Here is a 21039-nt window from a genome sequence, read left to right as displayed (position 1 = left end):
CACAAGGCTTTTTGTATGTAAGTAGAAGCTAATACTTAAGTGAATGAATGAGTGGCTGCAGTAGCAGCATCACTTTTACACTTGGACACTGTACCCTGAATGGATGTAACCGATCTAAGGGTAATTTCCTGATCCAAGCTAAGCCAATGAGTCTCTTCCTAATAATTTTGAGTTGAGGTTGACAGACAGTTGAGCTAGCCATAATCTAGGTGGCTGAGCTGGTGGTAGCTGGCAGTATTCTCCAGAAGGTTTTCTGTCTTGTGGACCAAGGAACAAAGGACATAGTGTGCAGCATGAGGGAATGCCACAGATGTGACAAAAGTAGAGGAGAGACAGAACCCCTGCAGTGCTCCAGAATGCCTGTTTCCCCTGGGACCTCTTCCTTGACTCTCAAAAGTTTCCACGGTACCCTTCCCACAAAGTTCCGTTTTTTGATTAAAGTACTTTAAGTTGGATGCGTGAGTCCTACATAATATACTTTGGAGGTGTTAAAACACAAGGCAGCAGGGTGTGGTGGCTTATGCCTGTAATTTCAGCACTTTGGGAGGCTGAGGCAGGCAGATGCTTGAGCCCAAGAGGTTGAGACCAGCCTGGGCAACATGGCAAGACCCTGTCTTTACAAAAAATACAAAAATTAACTAGGTGTTAATATACTTTGGAGGTGTTAAAACACAGGGAAGCAGGGTGTGGTGGGGTGCACCGATAGTCCCAGCTCCTTGTGGGGCTGAGGTGGGAGGATTGCTTGAGCCCAGGAGGTCGAGACTTCAGTAGCTGTGATTGTGCCACTACACTCCAGCATGGGCGACAGAACGAGACCCTGTCTCAAAACAAACAAACAAACAAACAAAAACACAGGGCAGCTGGCAGTTCCCTGGCCTTCCTTCACATAAAACAGATGGGCTGTGAGGATAGGGCTTTAAGGAACGAGAGAAGAGCTTCAGGAATGGCTACACTCTACTCTCCAGAGAACAGGCCAGGCATAGAGGATGGAGGCCGGGAAAGAAATAAAGCCATCCAAATTGGAAGGGAAGAAATAAAATGATCTCTGTTTGCAGAGAACATGATCATATATGTAGAAAACCTTAAAGACTCACCAAAAAACTTGTTAGAACTAATGAATGAATTTAGTAAAGTTGCACAACACAAAACCAACATACTAAAATAAGTGGTGTTTCTACACAAAAAACAATGAGCTCTCCAAAAAGGAAGTTAAGAAAACAATCTCATTTGCAACAGCAGCAAAAAGAAGAGAATACTTAGGAATAAATAAAGGACAGAGGTCATGGATTCTGTGCGAAGGAGGAGCAGGCAGGAGACCGTGCGTGGGGGTGTGAAGCAGCTGTCTTTGGGGAACGAGAAGCATTGTTGCCTCTCCAAGTTGCTGGCTCAACCTGTGCTGTCCCGCCAAGCAGAAAGATCATCCAGTCGTGGGAGAAGTCAGCGCTGTTTTCCCACTGCAGGCTCCTTGAGACATCACACAAATCAGACGATGCAAACGGACATTGGCAGGATATTCTGTAAGACATTAATTTATACTTTAATTAATTAAGCATCGTTAAGGTGAAATAAAAAAGGCTGCAATGAAAGGAAGAGGGTCTGGACACCGATGAGCACAAAAAACCAGCTGAAGTTTCGCTCCTCTTGTGTCCCATCCTCTGGAACAATGGGAGACAAAAGGAGCACAGCGCAGCAGAAACAGGAGAGTTCAGTAGAATGGGTGCTCACTGGGAAAATAGAAAATGTTGGCACAATTGTAGATGGGACCGGTGGGTGTCCAGTGAGACATAAAGGCTGGGAGGAACAGATGAAAGGATCAGAGAGATATTCTATTTCTTCTAAATAAGAAGGGAGAAAAAGAAACATTTATTTATTTAGTCTTTCATTTAGCAAATTTTCGTGAGCACCTACTATGTGCCAGGTACTTTTTTGGTGCTGATGATACAGTGATGAACTAGACAGGTAGAGTGCTTGCCTTCACAGAGTCAGCTTTCTTGTGGACTTGTGTGGAGAGCACATAACTTGTCACCACTCCTTCTCCACGTTAAAGGAAGGACTGACTCCATTAACACTCGAGTGGGCACACAGGTCTTTCTCCCAGCCCCAGACGCCATCTTTAGAGAAGTAGTGAGTGTGGAATGAAAGCTGGGACAGGGGAGGCACCACAGCATATTAAGGGCTCAGGCTTGGGGAGAAGGCAAGAGAAGAGAAAGAACTTCCCTTTAGGATCACGTCCACTGTGGCAGAGATAGCTAGCTGACCACCAAAGTGCACACTCTTCTCACAGCAGAGGAGCAGCTCCTGCCTCAGCCTCCGGAGTGGCTGGGATTACATAGCTAGGGACTATGGTTCCCTTTGTATCTAAGTATGGCCATCAGAATGCCTGCCACAGGAATATAAAGAAAAGTGACACACACACACACACACACACACACACACACACACACACACACGTATGTATGTTACTTCCAGGCCAGGATTTTTTTTTTGAAATGGAGTGTTGTTCTCGTTGCCCAGGCTGGAGCACAATGGTGCAATCTTCACTCACTGCAACCTCCACCTCCTGGGTTTAAGCAATTCTCCTGCCTCAGCCTCCCAAGTAGCTGGGATTACAGGCATGCACCACCATGCCTGGCCATGAGACCAGCTCAAGGGTGAGCTCAGTGATCCACTTAGATTCAGACCCTTAGAGACAATCTCTGGCAGCACCGTAACTGAAAATACTCAGATGTAGACAGAGTTTACGCTACTGGACAAGACTAGATCTGGGATAAGGAGATCGTTGTCCTAATCAGAACTTTGCTCCTGACAGCCTCCCCTTCCTAAGCAGTTAACTCCTGCCAAATCCATGTTCACCCTGCAGCTAGTGCTACCTGTGAAGGCCACTGGGTTGTGAGAAGTAAATGGAAACCAAGTCTATGAAAGAACTTACAATGCAAGATATTTGGGGCAAGTTCATCCTGTCACTAAACATTCTTCTACACTACAAAGTTACAGAAAAGAGGTTCTGATTGCAGATTTCACGAGACCAGTGCAGCAATGTGGGATGCCACTTTTCTCTAAAGCTTTAGAAGGCCAGAAGCAAGGCTGAATTTCAGTTTTGGGGATTACATCAAAATGGGATTTTCTTTGGACTCATACCCAAAGGTTAAAATGAGATTATGAAATGTCAGGAAAAAACTGTTCACACTATTTTCTTTTTCTTTTTTTTTTTTTTTTTGAATTTTGCTCTTGTCACCCAGGCTGGAGTGCAATGGCGCAATCTTGGCTCACTGCAACCTCCACCTCCTAGGTTCAAGCGATTCTCCTGCCTCAGTCTCCCAAGTAGCTGGAATTATAGGTGCCCACCACTATGTCCAGCAGGGACAGGGTTTCCCCATGTTGGTCAGGCTGCTCTCGAACTCCTGACCTCAGGTGATCCACCCACCTCAGTCTCCCAAAGTGTTGAGATTACAGGCGTGAGCCACCGCACCTGGCCACAACATTTTCAAGTCAGTCAAGTCTGTAGTTCCTTCTTGTTCTTATTTCCCATCAATCCATGGCCATGAGGTAGGGAGAGAGAAAAGAAGTGGATTTTTGTTTTCTCTGCCACATCAAGGTAAAGTCTAGTAAAGTCACCAAATATCTCGAAGCCTCAATTCCCTCACCTGTTAAACTGAAAACTTCCTACATTTGTGGTGAGGCTTAAATGAATGATCATCTTGCAGAATAGTAGTCTTTTGCAAATATCAGGTATTATTTGGCAAAGTTATTGTTCATTTTCAGCTCCACTGCTACTTGGAATAAAGATGAGTAATGAAGGCCAGATGTATTAATGAATAAAAAGAAATTTGGGGATTGCCTCTAGATTTTCAAAATTCATGGCATTTTGCTTCTTTCACCACAAACTGAAGCTTAGCTGTAGATTAAAGTTCTGTTCTACTGCCATGAAAGGAAATGTTTATACATCAACATGGATGAATCTCAACATATTTTGTGCACCAAAGAAAGTCTCAAAAGAATATATTATATAGAATATAATTCAGTTTATATAAAATTCAGAGAAACACATAACCAATAAACTGTTAATAACCTACATTTATGTGTAAAATTATAAAAATGAGGGAGAGGGAATATGTTGAAGAGAGTATAGTGATTTATAAATTACAATGATGTATTTCTTAAGCTGGTTGATGGCATGACATGATATAAAATAACCATTTTATTATTTCTATTTAATGTATAATTTAATAAATAGTTTAACAATAGTTTCAACAAATATAAATATGTATATTTAATATATATTTTATGTTTATATATTTACATTTACTACGTCTATTTAATATATATATGTATACACACATACATACTGTATTTACAGTCATGTGTCTCTTGGTTGATTTGTCATTGTATGAACATTACAGAGTGTACTTACACAACCTACGTGGTGTAATCTACTACACACCTAGATAGATATAGCCTAGTGCTCCTAGACTACAAACCGGTACAGCATGATTCTGTAGGCAATTGTAACACACTGGTGTTTGTGTATCTTAACATATCTAAACATAGAAAAGGCATAGTAAAAATGTGGTATAAAAGATTACAAAATGGTACACCTGCCTAGGGCAGTTACCACGAATGGAGCTCGCAGGACTAAAAGTCGTTCTGAGTCAGTGAGTGAGTTGCGAGTGGGTGTGAAGGCCTAGGACATCACTGTACACTACTGTGGACGTCACAAACACTGCATGCTTCAGCTACACTAAGTTCATTTTTTAAAGTTTTCTTTCTTTAATAATAAATTAACTCTAGCTTATGTAACTTTTTTACTTAACAAACTAAAAAAAAAAGCTTTTTGACTCTTTTATAATAACACTTAGCTTAAAACACAAACACATCCTACCTCTGTACAAAAAAAAAAAATTATTTCTTTATATCAGGTATAGCATGGCTTACAGCACTTTAGGAGGCCAAGGTGGGAGGATTGCTCAAGGCTAGGAGTTCAAGACTGGCCTGGTCAACATAGTGAGGGACTGTCTACAAAAAATAAAAAAATTAGTCAGGCAAGGTGTTGTGCACCTGTAGTCCTGGTTACTCTGGAGGCTGAGGCAGGAGGATCGTTTGAGGCCAGGAATTTGAGGCTGCAATGAACCAAGATCATGCCACTGCATTCCAGCTTGGGTGACAGAGCAAGACCCTGTCCCTAAAATTATATATGGATATTTTCTTTCTTTTTATCCTTATCCTGTAAGCTTTAATTTTCTGTAATTTTCTTTAACTTTTAAAACTTTTGTTAAAAAATAAGATACAAGCTGGGTACAGTGGCCCATACCTGTAATCCTAGCACTTTGGGAGGCTGGGGTGGGAGGATGGCCTGAGCCCAGGAGGTTAAGGCTGTAGTGAGCTGTGATCGTGCTACTGTACTCCAGCCTGGGCAACAGAGCAAGACCCTGTCTTAAACAACAACAACAAAAATGAAGACACAAACACACATTAACCTAGGCCTACACAGGGTCAGATTCATCAACATCATTGTCTTCCTCCTCCACATCTTGTCCCACTAAAAGGTCTTCAGGGGCAATAACACACGTGTTATCTCCTATGATAACAATGCCTTCTTCTGGAATACTTCCTGAAGGACCTGCCTGAGGCTGTTTTGCAGTTAACTTTTTTGTTTTTTAAATACATAGAAGGAGTATACTCTAAAATAATAATAAAAGTATAGGAAACTCATAAACTAGTAACACATTTATTATCATTATAAAGTATTATGTCCTGTACATAATTGTATGTGCTATGTGTTTGTTTACACCAGCATCACCACAAACTTGTGAGTAATACGTTGTCCTATGACATTACTATGACACTAGGTGATAGGAATTTTTCAGCTCCATTATAATCTTATGGGACCACTGTTGTATTTGTGGTCCGTCATTGACTGAACCCTGAACTAATGTTGTGTGGTGCATGACTCTGTGTGTGTGAGTGTGTGTGTGTGTGTGTGTGTGTTCCTCCTCAGCATACAGAATATACCTCATTAAAGAAAAATTTTAAGATTCTCCATGCCTCTGTAATAATACTATACTAAAGTCTTATTGATATAATAATTTTTTTCTCTTGGTTTGTTGTTCACGGCTCAGCTTGGACCATCAGTAAACATGTAAGGCCAGCTCCCCACTCCCCGTCTATGTCACACCACAGTGGACTTTTTTCAGTTTCTCAGGTTTGTCCTATGTCTCCTGCCTGTTGGAGGGATTTTGTGCTTGCCTTTCCCTCTGCCTGAAGGTGCTCCCTCTCCAGGCTCATGTCTTTTTTTTAAATGCAGTCTTGCTCTGTCACCCAGGTTGGAGTGCAGTGGTGCAATCTCAGCTCACTGCAACCTCTGCCTCTGGGGTTCAAGTGATTCTCCCACCTCAGCCTCCTGAGTAGCTGGGATTACAGGTATGCGCCACAATGCCTGGCTAAGTTTTGTATTTTTAGAAGAGACAGCGTTTCGCCATGTTGGCCAGGCTGGTCTCGAATTCTTGCCCTCAAGTGATTTGCCGGCCTTGGCCTCCCAAAGTGCTGTGATTACAGGTGTGAGCGACGGCACCCAGTCTCTCCTGTCCTTTAGATCTCAGTTTAAACATCATTTCTTTTATGAAGCCTTTCTGACTCTGACTGGGTTAGATTTTCCTGTGACATGCTTCAGAGTATCCTGCCTGTGTCTTCTCAGTACTCACCACACTTGTAAATACCGTAGACCCTTGAACAATGCAGGGGTTAGGGACACCAGCACCCTTGCACAGTTGAAAATCCATGTATACTTTTGACTCCCCCTAAACTTAACTATTAACGGCCTACTGTTGACTGGAAGCCTTACTGATAACATAGTCAACTTTCACATACCTTGTGTGTTATATGTATTATATACTGTATTCTTACAATAAAGTAAGCTAGAGAAAGAAAACCTTACCAGAAAACTATCAGGAAGAGAAAATACATTTACTCTTCATTAAGCGGAAGTGGATCATCCTAAATATCTTCACCCTTGTCATCTTCATGCTGAGTGGCTTGAAGAGGAGGAGGAAGAGGAGGAGTTGCTTTTGCTGTCTCTGGGGTGGCAGAGGCAGAAGAAAGTCCATGTATAAGTGGACCTGCGCAGATTCAAACCCGTACTGTTAGAGAGTCAACTGTACTCAAATTCTGTCTTCCCAACTGCCTGTAAGCCATTGGAGAGCAATGACCCTATTTGTCTGGTGTATTGCTGAATCACTAGTGCCCGGCTCAGGCATCTAGTGGGTCTATGACAATATGTGTTGAATGAATGAATAAATGAATGGCAAAGCCAGTAGATCCCCACTGGCAGGTGTGAATATGAAATTATAATATAAATTTTATCAGTCACAGTTTGGGCATTGTTTAATCTGTGCTTTTCTAAGTACTTGATGGCCAATTAGCACCAGTTCTAGACAATAGAAAGTGTTGTCACTGAGATTTACCTTTATTATATTTAATCTGGCCTGGCAATTGCTTCTTACTGATTGTAATAAATTGGGATTGGCATCATGATGCCAATTTAAATGCCTCTATAAGGTCTTTCTTTGACTGCTAGGTAAGAAAAAATAGCAGGTTCATCTTAGAGAGTGGCACAGGATAATGCATTATTTGTTATCACTGTTCAATCAGAAAGTGCATGAAGGAGACACATAATTCATCTAGACAGCAATCACCATGGAGTTATGCAGGTCTCTTATGTAGGTGATGAAACAGCCAAATTCCCTGACAGTGGTGAATTATTCCTCATGTCATTAATAGCGATGCCAAAAGAAGCGTCAAGGCCACAGACATGGAGAATGGGGGGGCTTTTCAAACCACACTAGTAAAAATGTGATATGTTTTATTGCTTTATTTTAATCTTGATCATTGGGGTCTTAAAATAAAATAATAAGAATGCTAAGCCTAGCCAATGGGTAGGGTGATTAGGGTGATGAATTTTTAGTTGGCAATGGTGTTAGGAATGCTGGCTTCTGTCCATGCCAAGCCTGGGCCGGGGCCACTGTGCCTCCTCATCCTTGTACCATCCCCATGGATCAGCTGCTGCCTCAGATCCTAACAAAGGGTGCATGACATATAGCATTTTTTCCCTTTTCATTTATAGTCACATAATTCAGCAAATACATATTCCCTTTTCTGTCACAGTTAAAGTATTGGCCAGATGTAATAAATCTCTGATTTTTAAAAGCCTTGTAGTATGAGAGACAGGCTAACATATGAATTTGAAATCTGGTGATTAGAAGTGTTTTGAATGGCCTTGAGAACTGCAGGTAAAACATTAAATTGTACTAATATTCTTGTTTAGTTAAACTTTTTAATGTTTTAAAAAGCCCTTCATAATATTATGGATAAGTAAATTCTTGGGCCTGATTTCAATTTGAGTCAAATTCCAACTAATAATGTTACACCCATAAACCTTCTTCTTAACAGCCCATAACATTAAACTGAAAACAGAATTCTGAAAGCACACTTTTATGCTGCCTACCTATGAAATAAGTATTACAGACTTGCAACAGATGTCTTTAATAGACATTGTTATTAAAAAGAATATTGTGTAAAATAAATTTAGATTGTGAGTCTAGCCCAATTACTAAAGGAATACTTCTGCATGTTCAGATAATCACATCCACACTTAATTGGAAAAAAAACAACCTGTGGACATTATAATCTTCGGGTAGCAGCCACCTACTCATCTACCCATCCAGCTCATCATCCCGGATTAGGACTTGTTTGCATCTTCTCTGTATTATAAGCCCCAATTTTCAGGAAATTAAAAGCCATTCACGATAAAGAACTCCAGTTAATAAGCATCAGCCTATGAGCAAAGTTCTTATAAAAATCTCGGGGGGAAAAGTTAGTTCTTTTTATGGGCGCCGAAAAAGTTTTGTGGTTTCAGGCACTTTTAAGTTTTTAAGTTGAAAAATCACTTAGACTTTAAGCAGAGAAAAGGAAAATTCCAAGTCCATAATATGGATTAATGCCTCTGGTATGTTATGGAGACAACACAAAGCTAGTAAGAACAGCTAAACTACTTGCGGGAAATATGCTATATTGTGAATGAATATTTCAGGAAACACCACTGCTTATACCAGCAGTGAATTTCAGTTTCTGCCTTCAGGCCGACAATATGAAAAAATATTATCCACTACAGCTGATTAGGTAATAATGGGAATTTACATGTCATCTTTCATTATAAACTATTAAACAAAGTCAGAGATCTACTGCTCTGGTCAGTGGTGTGCTCTTTTGGTGGCCAGGTGAAATGGAGGTAAATCAGAGGTAAATGGCCAGTGAGATAGCCCTGATAATGCTATTCCCTGTTAATAGAGGAAGAACATAAAGGGGGGCCTTACCCAAGACCATAGGCAAATCAAAGCTGAAGGAAGGGTATGTTTGCAATGTGTCAGGTTGTGGCCTCATCTTATTTATTCACTCTGTGTTTGGGCAGGTCTGAGATAATGGGACGGATCAGCATTTAAAACAGTGTTGCCACTGGCTGAGGCTTCATGGAACAGCAGAGAAGAGCGTGTGCTCTAGAGCAGACAAACCTTGAGTTGATCCTTGTTCTGCAGCTTACCGGCTAAATGACTTGGGAAGGTTACCTGAGCATTGGTTTCTTCATCTGCAAAAGGAGGCTAAAAGAAATACATACCTCATAGGTAGTTGTAGGGGTTACCTAAGTGATATTTGTTTGGATATTTGTCTCCTTCAAAGCTCATGTTAACATTTGATCCTCAATGTTGGAGGTGGGCCTGATGGGAGGGTTGTGGGGCCAGATCCTTCAGGAATGGCTTGTTGCCAAGCTTGGGTAATGAGTGAGTTCTTGCTCTATTAGTTCCCAGGAGAAGTGATGGTTAAAAAGAGCCTGGCAACTCCCCATTCCCTGTCTCTCACTTTTGCTCTCACATTGTGATCTCCACACAAGCCAGCTCCCTTTTGCCTTCTGCCATAAATGGGAGGAGCCTGAAGCCCTCATCAGAAGCTGAACAAATCCTGGTGCCATGCTTCTTGTACAGTCTGCAGAACTGTGAGCCAAACAAACCTCTTTTCTCTATAAACTACCCAGCCTTGGTATTCCTTTATAGCATCAGAAATGGAAAGACAATAAGGAGAAAAATTGGCAAGTAGCAAAAATCAGTACACGTTTGCCATTTTTTTCCTCCTCCTCCTCCTCCTCCTCCCCCTCCTCCTCTTCCTTCTTCTTCATATTCTTCTTCCGGTTCCTAATCTTGCTTCTCAATTATTTGTAAGTTATATTTCACATGTAGCATCTAAAATGATAGATCTACTACTTTTGTGTATGTAAGAAATAGCAGACTTTACTTTTTTTTTCTTTTGAGACAGAGTCTTGTTCTGTCATCAGGCGCCAGGCTGAAGTGCAGTGGCACAATCTTGGCTCACCGCAACCTCTGCCTCCTGGGTTCAAGCAAGTCTCCTGCCTCAGCCTTCTGAGTAGCTGGAACTACAGGCACGTGCCACCACGCCCAGCTAATTTTTGTATTTTTTAGTAGAGACAGGGTTTCACCACGTTGGCCAGGATGGTCTTGATCTCTTGACCTTGTGATCTGCCCGCTTCGGCCTCCCAAAGTGCTGGGATTAAAGGCATGAGCCACAGCGCCCAGCTCAGACTTTACTTTTATACATTTTTATGAAACCTGGTCATGGAGTTTATAAAGGAGCAACAATGAAAAGAGGGCCAAGGTAGAATTCAAAAAACTTGGCTCTTGACCCCAGCTCCTCCATTTACCTGAGCATCAGGGTGTGTGTGTGTGTGTGTGTGTGTGTGTGTACACCTGTGTGCGTATGTTTGTGTGTGTGTGTATGTGTGTATATGCAAAGTTGAATACTAAATCTTACCTACCTCATACAGTTCCTGTGAGGGTTGTATGGGAACATAGATGATGAACCCATTTTGAAAACTGTAAAGCACTTAACTTGAATACATTAGTTTCTGATTTTTATTATGCTCAAAGTCACTTATGAAGACTGATTTCTAGATCCATATCTTTTTCCTAAAAGTTTATCCTAACTTGGAACAATTGTTACTTATGACTATTAACAGACATGACATTAGTTTTGATGACAACCCTTGCTAACAATAAACCAAAAATGGAGCCGTGGTTTAATAGCACTGCTCAGCTTTTCTCCTTTTTTTTGAAAAGTTGAGCCCTTAAAATTTGTTGCAGCAAGGAGAAAGGCTGTATTGCTTAATAATGGTTCTACTAAAGTTCACCAAATTGTACTTGATGTTCTGACATTTATTGCTTACAGAATATGTGTTTTCCACCTGGCCTTATTAAACACACACACACACACACACACACACACACACACACACACTCCTTGCTTGGACATCAAAGTGGCCATACTAGTATGGTTAGAACAACCAGAGAAATTAGATTTGTCTGAAACTTCAGGGCTTCAAGAGCTAATCTCAAGTGACAGAGTTACTGAAACATTTTGACCAAGAGAAGAACCTTACTTTAGAAAAGCACAAACATTTTGTGAAAATAAGCTGTCTCCTTCCTCTGGCAAGGTTGTTTATGCTTAGTCATTGGAAAGTTTCAGATGAACTTTGGTCAACATGGTTCAGTAATTACCGAGACATTGACTACCCACAGCCTGGATAGAAAAGGGAAACTTGACCTACTTGTAGCGTGGATACCCAAAAGGATCACTCAAGGTAATGAGATGCTTTCCTTGGAATGCTGTCTCTTTATTTCATGGACACACATAGCATAGCCCCTCTGATTTCAGGTCTGCTCTGCCCCAGGAAGGACCTTGGCTTGGACAGTGGAAGAGAAACATTATTGAGCTTTCCATGCATTATTCAATGCTGTACCAACTTCCTTTTTTGTTTGTTTGTTTTAACTTTCAGGATATAGGTGCATAACGTGCAGGTTTGTCACATAGGTATATGTGTGCCATGGTGGCTTGCTGCACCTGTTAACCTGTCATCTAGGTCCCCTCCCCTTGCCCCACCCCTGGCACCAACAAGTCCTGGTGTGTGATGTTCCCCTCCCTGGGTTCATGTGTTCTCATTGTTCAACTCCCACTTATGAGTGAGAACATGTGGTGTTTGGTTTTCTGTTCCTGTGTTAGTTTGCTGAGGATGATGGTTTTCAGCTTTATCCATGTCCCTGCAAAGGACATGATCTCATTCTATTTTTATGGCTGCATAGTATTCCACAGTGTATATGCAAACTTCCATTTCTTTCGCACACTCACTATCTGCTGGTCTTTAAGGAAGCACCAAATGCACACTGAAGTGTGATCACCTGCCACATGAAGGTATTGTCTCTGGGTTCCATACCCACCCTTGTATACTTGGATTTATGATTCTGGGGTGGAGATTTTACAAACCACATTTCTCCTCCACTAGTAGGTCCATGGTAGGCTCTGAAAATAGAGGGCATTAGAGGAAACCTGCAAGGTTAGAAGAGGCAAAGGGACCATCTCCTTCCTGTTTGCTCCCTCTTGGCTTGATCTGTGCTTGCTGTGGCTGTGGGCAGCCCACACATATGCTCTTTTACTGAGAAGCAGCAGTTCTTTTTCACAGCAGTGAGTGAACCTCGTGTCAAGTTTGTTCAACACTTGCAGGACCAGCTGTGTTGTGTTCCCTTGGCCACTGGCATCATTGAGCAGTGCCTCTTCTCAGACAGCTGAGTTTTAGTCTACAGGGCATCTCCTCCACACTTCTAGGTTTTGACAATTCCATCCTTTTCCCTTCCTCCCCAACCCTAATAGTTAAAGCTGTTTCCTGTAGCTGTGACCTCTAGAGTATCTTAATATCTTCTTTTTGTACTTTTACTTATTATATTAGGGTTCTCCAGAGAAATAGAACCAATAGGATTTATATAGATATGTAAAAAGAGATTTATTATGAGTGATGAGTTCATGCAATCACAGAGGCTGAGAAGTTCCATGAGCAGCCATCTCTAAGCTGGAGGCCCAGGAGAGTCTGTGGTCTAGTTTCGTATGAGTCCAAAACCCCAAGAACCAGCCGCACCAATGTCCAAGGTCAGGAAAAGATAGATGTCCCAGCTCCAGCAGAGAGAGTAAATTCACCCTTTCTCCTCCTTTTTATTCTATTCAGTCCCCTCAATGGATTGGATGATGGTCACTCACATTGGTAAGCACAATCTTCTTTACTAAGTCTACTGATTCAAATGCTAATCTCTTCTGGAAACACCTTCACAGACACACTCAGAAATAATGTTTTACCAGCTCTCTGGGCATTCCTTAGCCTCGTCAAGTTGACACATAAAATTAACCACCACAGTTACTTAGTTAACAATGTTTTGCCTAGTTTTGAATTCCTTATGTCATATTTCTTTCTGTTAAAATAACAGGGTTAGTTTCTGCCTTTGGATTGAACCCTGACTGAAACCAGCTGACAATCTGGATTCATATGTGAACACTCCCACAATATTTTCTCCTTTATGAGTAGCTTATAGTCTCTATCTATTGCATTTGTCCGTGCTCAAACCAATCGTTTTGTTTTGGCAAGCCTCCCTATGCTCACTCTTTGTCCGCGTAGTTTAGGTAGGACTGATTCTACCCCTTGTTCCAGGGGTAGGCTTGTGACCAAAGTCTAACTAATGAAACAATTGCCTGTCCCAACCATGGGAATTAGTCTAGTGGGTGAACGTGTTTTCCAGATGTACTTGAAGTCAGTGTTACTTTCTTACGCTTTCAAGTTACGTGAACCAGTAAGTTCCCCGCTTCACGGTCCAAAATTTTTTTAAGCTAGGTTTGAGTGGTGTGCTTGTCACTGACAGGCTCTTAAATGAAAGAAACTTTAACAGTGGTACTTTAGCAGAGATTTGATGGAGGTGGGGTGGCAGCAGGCAATACTCTGTGGTCTTCAAACCACATCTATAAAGGTACTGATGGCAGCAGGTGATTATGCACCTCACTCAGTCCTCCTCCAGCCTGGAGCCTGGCTGGGACTCTTGGTTGCCCAGTCTCCCACAAGATTGATTCCATGTGACCACTTGCAGATGAACAGACAAAAGAGCCTTGGGGCTTGATGCTTTGACATCCATATTCTGTGAGACCAGTGGAACTTTCTGGATGCACATTCTATTTGATGATGTAGCTTAATTACCTTATGAGGTGATGGGGACAGAACTAAAACACCTTCTCATATTATCTTCTAGATATGGTTATCTGATTCCTCTAAGTGAAGATAGAGATAGGAAAAGAGTTGGCATTTATTGAATTCCATTATAGATGGGGATTGTGCTAAGCACCCTTAATTTACAACCAACCTAGGAAATATACGTCATCATCCACTTTTAAAGATGAGAATAACAAGGCTGAGAAAGGTTGAGCAACTTGTTCCAGGTTATAAGCTAATAGATTCACATCTACTTCCTTCCAACATTGAAGTTCATTTTGTCTCTCCACATCGAGAAGGATTAGGGAAGTACACAGAAAGTTCAAAGAGAAAAGACAATTACTGAAAACATCTTGTCTTCTCCCTTCCTCCCTGTTTTTCACACTCAAAGTCCCCAAAGAGAATGCGGCTGAAAAACTGTCCTTTGATTCCAGCTTCTTTTTTGTTTTTGAGATGAAGTCTCGTTCTGTTGCCCAGGCTGGAGTGCAGTGGCGCAATCCCAGGTTCAAGCAATTCTCCTGCCTTTCTCCTCCTTTTTGTTCTGAAGTATCATTGCAGGCGAGAATATATCCTGTATATTGAGGAAAATAAATCCAAAAGCAACAGTCCCAGAGTGTTCAAAAAGTCTTAGGCTATTTCTAGTCCAGCCACAAAAATTTAGGCTTATGTTTGTAGAATGATTTACTATCATTCATTAGTGTATTTTATACTTCACTGAACTTAGATAGGCAAATTATATAAACACTTTATATATAAGCAAAACATGTCAAGTGTCAGGACTCAAAATATGTATTTAATTAAAGAAATACATCTCTTAAAACCAAAGCCCTAAATACATATTAAACGATACCCTAATCTGAAGGTAAATGAGATATGCCACCTAAGAGATACTCAGTGACCCACATATACAGTAATACCTCCATTAATGAGGCAGATTCATTCTAGTGGTATCCTTTAGTGTCAGAAACTTCATTGCCAGATGAAGCAATAATACAGAAGTCATAAGGACCCCTCCAAGGGAGACAGAAAAAAAGATGGTATAGTATGACATTATTCAATATTAAACAAAATTACATCAAACAGGGCCAGAAAACAAGTATTTGGAAATTCTAAGATAGGGATAAAGAATTAAAAAGAAGCTAGAATCAGGCCGGGCATGGTGGCTCATGCTTATAATCCCAGCACTTTCGGAGGCTGACGTGGGTGGATCATGAGGTCAGGAGTTCGAGACCAGCCTGGCCAACATGATGAAACCTTGTATTTACCAAAAATATAAAAAATTAGCCAGGTGTGGTGACACACACCTGTAATCCCAGCTGCTTGGGAGGCTGAGGCAGGAGAATTGCTTGAACCTTGGATTGTACCACTGCACTCCAGCCTGGGCAACAGAGTGAGACTTCATCTCAAAAAAAAAAAAAGAAGAAGCTGGAGTCAAAGGGCTAACCTGTGACCCTCCAGGGAAGCAGAGGAAAGGCTTGAAAAGGAAGCCTGTGCTCTAGACTGGTCTGGATTATAGCAGGACGAACTCAACCCTATTTGGTCATCCCCACAGCCTAGAACGGGCTTCCAGGAAGGAGCTGGGTCTGGCCCAGATACATCTCTGCAAGGATACAGACTATCTGGAGAGGAGAGATGGCACCTCTGACCTCCCCCGCTCGCCACCACCTCTCACAAGAGGCCCCCAAACCCAACAAGGACAAAATCAGGGTAGGAGTGACACAGGTGTAAGCTCCTTGTGCTCCATATTGCCCCAGCCATTTAAGAGTCCTTTAATAAGGGGGTCATTAGTCCACAGGATTAAAGGACCAAGCACCTTTACCTGGCTGGGGTTCCATGTTGACTAAAGCTCACTTCGACTGAAGTGTCAGTCATTAATGAATGAGACAGTCATACATGAAGATGACCCTGATTAGATCTTTTGCTTTCTGGACAGAAGGAAGGATGCTGGGACATGGGTTGACACTGGGCAGCTGAAGGGACAGAGGAGGCAGCCAGAAATTATGAGACTCAGAAATGAAAGACTGGGGAAACCCTAAATTTCACTGATTTCTTATTTATACCATAAACCATGCAGGACAAACATGCTCTATTCACCGAGGTATTTTTGTCCTGTGCAGCTGTGTGGCTTAGCAGGAGCTTTGCTGTCGAGCCATATGACTCATGCCAACACTGCTGCATATGATTTATGAAGACTTAAAGAAAAAGAAAACAGCCAGCTTCATTACGAAGGAGCTTTGTTTTCAGAGGATTTGTTCATCAAGGATCACGGTACCATTTGGTCCTTTCTGGCTTACTCTCTGAGTGAAATAGTGAGCCTGCCTCGGCCAGCACTCGGTCAGAGGACACTCTCCTGCCTCCCTCCTCCTCATTTGCCCTATTCCCAGCATAAAGAAGGGAACCTCTAGTTTAAGAAGAGAACAGATAGCCATAAACAGAGATGTGTGGCTTTCACCTGCCACAGGAGGCTTAGTGACACTGAAACTTACCAAACTGACTATCAGAGGTGTTGCTTGGGCCTGGAACTGCTTACTTCAATGTTGGGTCTGCAGCCCAAGGCACGGGGAAAATGGTTTGAAAGAGTGGGGTTTTATTGGCACCCAGGCTAGTAGCTTCTGTCAGATTGTCTCCCTGACAGAGTAGGACATCTCCAGTTGCTTTTCTGAAATGGTCCACAGGGAACATTCACCAGCCGCCCTCCGTCCCCACATCTCCATCCCAGTCTCCCCAGTAGGGGTCAGAAAAGAAGAGGCTGAGATCTTGAACTCTAAGGGTTTCTAATTCCTTCCCTAGAAACTTCCCAAGCTGCACTTTCTGATCTTGTCTCTTTTCTGCTCTTCCTCCCTGTTTCAGCCTCACAGTCCAACAAGGTCAAGTTCACATTTATACCTTGAAAACTGGGAAAATCAGACCAGTTGATTGCCCAGGGTTGTGGCAGTAACATGTAATGGCTGCTTTGTGATAAAGTAGCTTTGACTAAAAAAGCAACTTTGGCAATATCCTGTTTATGTGCTTCCAGGAACGCACCGTTACCCACCAATACCCTCACCACAATAGAGTGGAATAAAAGTTCATAAGAATTTGTGAATAATAACATACTCATAGGGCCTGCACTTTGAACACTTTCATCTTAAATTAAATTGTGGGAGGCTCAGGATAAACTTTGTATTCATGTTGTCTAACTTGTTAATAAGATACATAGTTTATCTTATCACTAGGAAAGATGAGAACAAAGCAGAGTTGGAAGATTTGCAAAAGGAATTTGAAATCAAATTTTAAATATTAGAAGTATGTACCATATGCCAACAAAGTTCTATTTTAAGCTCAAAAAAAAAAAAAAAAAAAAAGTTTTGGTGCAGTTTATTTCCCAGCAGAAGTGTTAAATAGCCTGTATTTTGTTTCATTTTGCTGTAGTTTGGGTACAGTGCTTCCATGCAGTTTCTGGTTTATTTATTTAATTTTTGTGTGGTTCAGCCCCTGCCCCCACCAACATACACACAAAAGACCAGAACAATTGGTTACAGGTAGTTGTTTTAATCTTTCCCTCTGGATGCTTTGAAGATGCTTCCAGCTGCATCAAAGTGCTTCATTGCTCTGCGCATCTCGGCATCTCCGCCCAACTTCAAAGCCTCGCAGCAGGAATTTGTAGTGCGGTGTGCCATGTAGTTCTAAAGGAGCTATTACTCTCTATTTATTGTGCAAATTTTTATGGAGATACCTAGGTATCTTTCTCGACCCACCACTTAGCCTCAGAGTGGCTCCTTCTAGCTATTATTAAGAATTATCTAGGAAAATTATCTAAAGAAATAGGTTAGGGTCAGACAGCCTAAAACTAGTTTAGCTGACTTTATGTTCTTTCAGTGTCTATGCTGCCACACCCTACTAAACTAACTATTCTAGAAGATCTATCAGCAGACTAGCTGGACAGCTTTCCCTTAGGAGCTGGGAGGAAGCTAATTCGTTTTGATTTAAGTTGTGATTTTTTAAAAAAGTTTCACCTTTATAAAAATTATAGGTAAAGGATTCTAAAAGGAACAGGAGTCCTGAGGTAGAAGAGCAAATAGGTGCTCTAGGTTGGGCTGCCTAATAGAACTTTGCCATGATGGAAATAGTCTCTAATTCTGTGCTGTCCAATATGGAAGCCACTGCCACAAGTGGCTACTGAGGAGTTGAAATATGGCTAGTGTGATTGTAGGACTGAGTTTTAAATTTTATTTAATTTTAATTCATTTAAATTCCCATAAGTGGCTACTGTATTGAACACCACAGCTCTAGAAAATTAACTGTGTATGTGCACGTGTATATGTGTGTTTAGAAAATCTAGGGCCAGCCTGGGCAACAAGTGAGACCATATGTTTATTAAAAAACTAACTGGGCATGGTGGCATGTACCTGTAGTCCTACGTGCTTGGAAGGATGAAATGGGAGGATCCCTTGGGCCTAGAAGTTCAAGGCTACAATAGCTATGATCATGCCACTGCACTCCCAGCACGTGCAACAGAGTGAGACTCTGCTAAAAAAAAAATTAGGACCAAAATGGGAGGCAAGAGAAGGAAGGAAAAAGAAGAAAAAATAGTACCTACTTGGAACTTACTGGAAAAATCCTTTTGACCTGTCACCATAATCTCTTTACTCAAGCAATAAGGAGATCCTGCAATCAGTCCTAAAGACAATAGCGTCATCATTTATTTTCTGTAATCATTAGGGTACAAGGCTGCCATGCCCACACACAAGCTGGGCACTTCCCTGCATTCATACCTACTGATTGATAGCATTTCAAGTAATCTTGTGCTGGGCAATGGACGAGGAGAAAAGATAATGAAATTGCCTCCTCATTTACCAACCCAAGCCAATAGTGTGTCATTGTGCGTGGATGTCAGTTTTATACATCAAGGGTGCCCAATAACAGGTAGGACACCCGCCCTTTTAAAGCAACATAAATCAGGAGTTGTACGAGTAGAGAGGGGTCACCAAGAGGCCACAAGACTCTCAGGCCTTTGCACTGTCTGGTTTGGGGCCTTCAACTTATTCCCTGAGCTGGCAGAAACATGGGATTCTGCATACTTTCTTGGGGATTCCGAGCTGTGTGGGTGCTATAAGCAAGCTCCCAACTGAAAGGAGGAAGGGACCACAGAAGGACTAAGTAGATGTGACTGTCCATAAATATGTGAAGATCTTTGCTGCTTTGAGGGGGGTTGGGGGGAGGCTCTAAACACAGGCAGCAGGAAGAAAGCCCCAAGTCGCCTATTTTCCTCTGTTCGTTTTCCTGCTACGTTCTAATTAGGAAGCACTGAAGAAATCTTGGAAAGTATAAAGAACCAGACATTAATAAGTTTTTCTCCATCCAGGAAAAAAAAAACTTGTTAATTAACCCACATTCCACTTCTCTAAAGTTGTCTTTTTTTTCTTTTCCTCCTGATGTACACATTTGGGCACAGTATTCAGCAAGGTACTGAGATGTTTAACTGCTGCTACCACTACCCCCGTCCTTTCTGTTCAAGAGAGATTTGCCTTTTTCATCATGAATTCTTTTGTTTTTCCCTGTGGCCAGCTGCTACAAAGATGCAGTCAATTTAGATTAAATAGGCTGAGGAGTGCTATTCAATATGTCAGCCAGGCACACTTCTCTAAATACAGTGAGCATCAGGTACAGCTTAAAAGAAAAGTCAGGGGGCTGTTCACAGAGGGGCATGCACTTTGTTTTAAGCCTGGGAACAAGAGAAGGATCCTTGGAGTGCAGATGTGGGTTTTTCCATATTCAGCGCTGGGAGCAGCTCCTGCCCTTTCTTTCTGCCTGTCTTCACCCTCGTCCTGCTCCTCCCCTTCCCCGGCTGCCACTGGTTTCTATCTCCATTGTTCCCTTAAGCCCAGCAGCCAATGTGCAGCCAGGCCCAGCACACGCTCTGCAGCCAGCAACTTCCTCTGAAGCTGCAACGCATAATTACAACCAGCTGCTCTGGGCTGCTGGCTGGCCAGCTCTGCAAACAAGAATCCCGATACCCCGAGTTCCAGGGAGGCAACAGCCTGATCTTGGCAGCAACAAATTCTCAGAAGGAAGTGCCCACACCCTTGTAAGAAGAGGGAGCAGCCCTTCTCTCTCCTGTGGCTTCCAGAGGCCACCGCTGGTTCGGGTCTGGTTCCCCTCTGGCAGGACTCTTCATGTCAGAGACAGTTGGTTCTGTTGTTAATGGGAAGGTGCATGCTTTCACCTGCAGCTGCCCTCGGGTGACTGGCCTATTGTCTGACTGCTGTGACCACCAGCGGAATGGCATGTCCTAGGCAGTAGCATTAGGAGCCCTGGCTTCTGGTCAGCGTCCCAGCCGAGGCATTTTGTGAATGTATACAGAGATAGGGGTAGGAAACTGCGTTGCCCTCGGCGAGCATGAGGCTAAAAGACAACTGATGTTTAAAACAACATCAGCGAAAACCCAAACAAGCCTAACTTAACTTCCCTAAGGAGAGTAGCATGTGGGCAAGAGAGCTGAGGGTTCATCCAGACCCCGCCTCAGAGCTGTGGGTTCACTTTGGGGCCTCAGTGATCTTTCAGGCTTGGCTACAAGGATGACTCTGATCCAAAATTAGGCTTTGAATGTGTAACACAAGGCTCTCAGTCCCACCCACTGCCTCTCTCTGCCCTACGCTGTTTCTTTAGACCCTGGCTGTGGGCCAGAGCTGGACCTTCTGGCTCTTGGGGGAAGGGCTGGCCACAGTGTTCTGTTTCCAGGCAGGGCTTTAGCGTGGGTGAAGGTGCATGGAGCAATTTGGGAAGAGGAGGGGAGATCAATACACTTGGGAAGGGTGCCCAATACCAGCCCCGTCAACCTAAAGCTGGAGAGGACCATGCAAGGGGCAGGTATGCCACCTGGGGCTGCTGCATTACCCCCACCCACCTGTGCCTCCCAGCCCAGG

At 42.5% G+C, this 21039-nt stretch overlaps 1 long non-coding RNA gene across 1 annotated transcript in view; it reads right to left on the bottom strand.

Moving 5' to 3' along the window:
* Positions 1-615: 615 nt before the first annotated feature.
* The window catches only part of LOC105710756 (uncharacterized), a 33915-nt gene continuing 13491 nt past the window's right edge, over positions 616-21039 (bottom strand). The window contains exon 3 of the long non-coding RNA XR_001105865.2: positions 616-1515. This is a non-coding gene — a long non-coding RNA (uncharacterized LOC105710756). The remainder of the gene's footprint in view (positions 1516-21039) is intronic.

This window comes from Aotus nancymaae, unplaced genomic scaffold (genome assembly GCF_030222135.1).
Source record: "Aotus nancymaae isolate 86718 unplaced genomic scaffold, 86718_ANA_hifiasm-v0.15.2.pri h1tg000033l, whole genome shotgun sequence".
In the NCBI taxonomy this organism is placed as follows: domain Eukaryota; kingdom Metazoa; phylum Chordata; class Mammalia; order Primates; family Aotidae; genus Aotus; species Aotus nancymaae.
This window is presented reverse-complemented; position numbering and strand designations above follow the sequence as displayed.